Here is a 6,000-nt window from a genome sequence, read left to right as displayed (position 1 = left end):
TGATGATATTATTTTTGTGGGTCTTAGAAAACTTAAATCAAACAATAAAAGCTTAGATTAAAAAAATTATAGTCAAAATAAAAAACGAAACAAAGTAACATACTTGACTAGAACGAGTAAAAATGTTAAAAAAATGTGGAAGCGGACTACACGATGAATTGTCTGGACCATCATAATTAATGTCATCAATTGTCTAGTAGACACTTGCCTTCACCGGAAAAAAGTTGATTTTTTAAAAATACCAAAAAAAGGGACTTCATTTTCGAGTTGAAAGTAAAAACTTGTGTCATGCCTATTATGACCGGTAATACCTAAAATATTGATGCACCCAAACTTTATAGTAAATAAAAATAAAATAATTGAGAATGAAATGCATAAAAAAAAATATTGGAAAATAGAAATAGGAAAATTAGCACTAGAGGTGGTGAAATTTAGATAAAAATTATTATAAAAAAAATGGCTTAATTGAAGAGTTTCAAAACACAAGTTACACTTAAATTTCGGAGTTTCGGTTCATCCATTTTTGAGTCATAATTGGCTCTTACTTTTTTTAGGATTTTTGAAGAGAAATTCCTCAAATTCCTCTTCATCACGGTTTTGTGGATTTAGAGAAGGAGCCAAGAATCATATGCACCAGCCACAAGTTTTATGATTCATAACTGATTATTTTCTCAAAATTATCCATCCATAGTGCACCTCAAGCATCATTATTGTACCTTTCGTTTAAGAGTTTAAGAGGAAGAATGTGCACAACTTTTCCTGAAGGAAAGGAAGGATGAAAACCTCTAAATTAACTCATTTGTGTTCGGTGTGCTTGATGGATGTTATACTCTCAAATTAAGCATATGTATCACACTCCAAAATTTTAAGGCATTGAAAGATCGGAAGTGACTCAACACCTATGCAATGCATGAAAATGAAAGAACACGTAAAAGTATGTTCATAATATAACTATACATATGCAAAGTGCATATAATGGGAAAAGAGAATAAGGATACAAGGTGTATGACAAATGCAAACTATGTGTAAGTAATCTAGAAAAATTCTCTAGGTCGACATTTTCTCTGTGACTTTCGAGCTCCCAGCACCCCAACGCCACAATTTGTAACTTCACATACCTAAAATAAAGTGTAGAAAGGGGTTATTATAAATATACCTAGTAAGCAACCTACTTGCACACTCTATCGCATCCAAGTCTTAAGAGAGAACCACTAATTATGCTCTAGATCATAGAGTCTTAGTACTCTCAGTACACAGCTCGAGGTAGAAGAACCTAAGCCTTCGACGTCTGAGGATGAGGTGTTACCTCATATGACTCTATGCCAAGGTGGGAGACATCATGGTGAGCACTAACCTACTCATCGTCCATAGGAAAGTTAGTTGGCAAACCCATTCCATAGGCCATGAAGTCACCTAAGGATTGGGGGTGCTAACCCTCGGTACAAGTTAGCTCGAACAGGTCACCTGTGTGGTCAACATCCTCCCGTAGAAAGGACACGCCATGCAGACAACCTTGACCTACCCGCGTGATCAACATACTACCATAAGATGGATCCAACGTGTATAATAGTCAGTCTACCACTAAGTAACATGACCCCATCAAGCGTAACACCTAGCTTGATGATACCGCAAAATAGTAGAAAGGGAAGTGGAAGGTCCTCGAATGCTATTCCAACTCTTGTTAGCTAATGAATCTCTTTCATTCAACTTCGGGTTTTGAGGTGGTTCTCACAATATTAGGGGTGGTTGGGTGGTTTTGACTGGGATTCTGGCTTCCAAATTTATTCAAACGTGACTTGCAGAATCTGAAGCGGCCTGGGGTTCAAGAGTCTCATCCTCCAGTCGTCCCTCACGGTGCCACTGAACTCAATCACTATTAAAATGCACCCTACATTTAACTCGAACCATACTTCTTAGTATTAATAGAATAGGTTCACACAATCAATTTGCAGGAGTTTATGTATGTTTAACTATTCATACAATCACATCAGCTCAATCAGGAAATAACATCCATCAAGGATCCAGAGCGCATATATACAAATACCCCATTCGCCCACATAGCATGATTAAATATAAGTATTAGTATAACATTTTAGATAAAAATACAATAAATATATATATATATATATATATGAAATTCATGTAGCAAGTCCATCACAGGTAGGATTAATTTCCTAAGTACAAGATGTTTCAGATCTAACAACCTAGGAGTAATTTTCTTTAGCATTCATGTATCAACACAACAAAAAAGTATTACTCCATAATTATGTGCGGTTACTTACTTTTTTTGTCGGGTGCCTCCCCGAGCTCAATTTCTAGACGTATGGGACTCAAAAAATTATCAATTCCTTTGTAGGCACCTAATTTATAGTAAAATAGGGTTAGATTGAAACTTGGTCAAAGAACTAACAATCGAGAATCAAACGCCAAAAATTAGGGTTTTTCATGTGCGCCCTCCACGCATAGGGTGCATGCGCGGTCAATGCAAGTAGCACGCTGGCAGAGATAACCTACTAGTATGTGTAAACTTACCCTTTGACTTTTTTTGGTGCGACATGTGGCATGTAGGGGTTTGGTGATAAACGTCGAGTTGGACAGTGGGTCGTCGGATCTTTTCATGACAAGCGGGTCGATTTTGGGTCGACAGTTTGGGTAGCAAGCAAGAGACGAATTTTTCCTCTCGCTGGCTGTCGTGTGTTCTCCGTCGATTGCCTACAACATTTTCATTTTCCAAATTATGTTGAGTTTTGCATATCAATTTATTTATTTTGAATTGTTGTAACTTCCAATCCATAACTCAAATGGACTCGCTTCTTTCACAAAAATTTAAGAGCTCGTGTCTACCTATCCATATATATTTTTCTTGTATTTATTTCAATTCGCTTTTTTTAACATTAAGAAAAATCTAGTTATTTATTAAAGTCGAATGCTTCTCTATTTCGACTTCCGATGCGGTTTTTGACCAAGTTTCAACACGAAATTTGTAAGATTCCACATGTAAGATAATTTTTTAAGTATTAAGAACCAAAAAAAAAAAAAAAAAAAACCCTCAGATTTAGGGTGGAATCTCGAAATAAAAGAACCATGGACTTTACCTCATATTCGTGCCAGTTTTTTTCGATAGAATCGAACAACCCAGACAGCTCGTCCTTGATTCTCTGAGTAGTTCAAGAGAGAAATCTTTGGCCAATCGGTTCACCATGTGCTAGATTTAACTTTTACTCTCTTCTAATTCTTCTTCTTANCGTACTCTACATGTTTAAAGAGGATACCTTTAACTTTTATTTTTCTTTTTCTTGCATGTCTATCAAGACCCACTCAATAGAGTGTGTGGGGGCAAAATTACAATAAGTTGTGTAGGGGCAAGGTCCAATTTAAGGGCATTGTAGTTAGCGTTTACCATGCACGGTGGATCTGCCTATGTGATGGCTTTAATCATGTTGGTAGCCAATGGACCTTCCCTGTAATAGGGGTAGAACCCACAACCTTAGGCTATTACATGACCTGTGGGATGGGATTACCAACTATCACCTATGGATGATGAGTAGGTTAGCACTCACTATGCCAACTTGATAGAGAGAATTCGTTAAGGTTCCACGTTAACTTCGGATATCAGTTACCGTTGCGTAGGTAAAGCTAGCTACTTAAGACTATACTCAACAAGAATAATACCTCTTTAGCCTAGTGTTAAGTTTGTGATCTTTTTCTATGTCAAGGCTAAGATAAGAACCTAGAAATAGGTTGGTTACAAAGTATATTTGTATATTCACCCCTTTCCTTTTTTTTTTATGTGCATATCTCACAAGGAGTTGGTTGAGGTGGAGAAGCATTTGAGAGCTGTATAGTAACAAAGGGGGTCGTTCTGGAGACTCAGTTCATTTTTGTATTGGAGTCTTTTGTTTTTGTTTTTTTTTTTTTCTTTTTCTTTTCCTATAAACTTTATCCCAAACCAATTTTTCCATGTTTCCTTTTCGATATTATTTTTTATTTAATTTTTGTGTTAGCGTGTATTTATTTCAATTAAAGTTTTATCAAAATTTTATCTTTTATTTTATTTTATTTTATTTTCTTTCCTTTTGTCTTCGTCTTTTTTGTTGAGTCCAACATTCGGTACCTCGAAAATCAGATCATGACATCAAAAAAGACGGTGAAGCTACAATATAACATGTGAAACTTTTAATAAGATATATGAAAGTTGTAGGATTTTTTTCAAAGATCTTATTTTAAGTTTCATGTTAAAATTATAGTACTTATGTGTTGAGTACCTATTTTCAATTTTATTATTTTGTTGTTTATGAAACATTCTCCAAGCATCCATTAAAAAAATCATTGGTTTTTTTTAGCTTTATTTATAAAAGATATTACAATTTTGAAAATAGACATTTTAGATGTGAAAATTCCATTGAGCACATGTCCTTTCTATTCAAATTAAGAAAATAGTTAGGGTGAGTAATGTCCCTACTTTTAACTTGTGGTTGATATATACCTATCATGAAATCTTTTAAAACAAGTTCGAGTAAAAATAACTTAGACTTTAAAATCGTTATAAGAATGCTAAAATAATTGTGTTGGTGTAATCTCCAAAAGTATTGGAATTAAAATAAATAAATAAAAATAAATAAATAAATAAATAAAACAGAAAATGGATCATCCCACCTTGCTTAATGTTGAGGAGTGGGGTGTTGGCCTCCACTTTGAGGTCCCTAACTTCATTTTATTATTCCACTTGAACAGTTCGAGCTAGTCCGATATTACACTTTTTGACGGTTTAAGGCTAGCATTTAGGCTGATCCGACTTCTGTCTGATACGTTTGTGTTGGGTCTTATGTCCTAAAACTCATAGTTTGTAAACAAAAACATATTTTGTTTTCAATAAAGTTATTATTGATGTTTATTCAGTAATGAGTATGGCATAAGATCGAATCATGAAGAAAACCACTCTCACTTTATAATGTCGTTTAGTGTTGAGATTGATTTTTTCATTCGATGACCTAGGTAACTCGATCTTAATCCTGAGCTAACTATGAACTCCTGTTTATTCGAAATTATCCTTAGATTTGCATGGATGAGAGTGGCTCGAGTTCGTCGACTCAATAAGCCTCCTATTTCAGGGGCAAGACTGGGTGAATAGCTGGGGACATAGGGTGTAAGATGGAATTCGCTCCTACCCGCTTGTAGGGATAGTAGAAAGGTTGTTCCCTTAAGTACTAACTCAAGGTCTTGAACAAGGGGTCCCACCCTCTCATTGGCCTGAGAGGGATTCGGTTTGGTAGTTGGACCACAAACCAATTGTTCATTAGAGGATCTTAAGAAACCAAAAATAACTTTAGGGGTAAAATGGTAAATTGACCTAGCTCTAGTTACGAACAACCTGTGAATGATCGACTTACTAATCATAGTTATATCAAATGGACAGAAATATATATATAATGAGGGGAGTGCAACTACTAGGCTATAGTGGAGTGTCCAATGTTGGCTAACAAGGTTAATGAGTTTAGTCGGTTAATCCCCGATCGTTGGAGCCCATGATCTGTAGTCCATTAGGTTCCCCTACTAGCTCATATCAGACTAAACCTTAGAACAGTGTGACGAGTGAGTTCGAAGTGATCGAATTCAAATTAGGGAATATACGCTAAATATATACGATATATTTAACCGCATTTTGTTTTAATTATGAATTAAACAAAAATAGAGAACTGGAGATATTTAAATAAGATTTAAATATTTTAATTATGAACAGGGATTCATAATCAATATACCGGAATTGATTGGGATTGACATTTTATTTAATGTTAAATATTAATTAAATTGTTTAATTAATCATTTAATATTATTTTGATTTGAAATTAATTATTGAATTAAAATAAAGAAAGTCAAAAGGTTTACTTCACTTAATGGAAAACTCCATGTTTTGAGTTAGTGGAATATTGAGGGTCAATATATGGTTTAACCAAACTGGCATGTTTGCCTCCATAATCCCACAAGTTTGAAGGGAATTTT

The sequence above is a fragment of the Cucurbita pepo genome, chromosome LG01 (assembly GCF_002806865.2).
Source record: "Cucurbita pepo subsp. pepo cultivar mu-cu-16 chromosome LG01, ASM280686v2, whole genome shotgun sequence".
Lineage (NCBI taxonomy): Eukaryota > Viridiplantae > Streptophyta > Magnoliopsida > Cucurbitales > Cucurbitaceae > Cucurbita > Cucurbita pepo.
Note: the sequence above shows the minus strand (reverse complement) of the source record.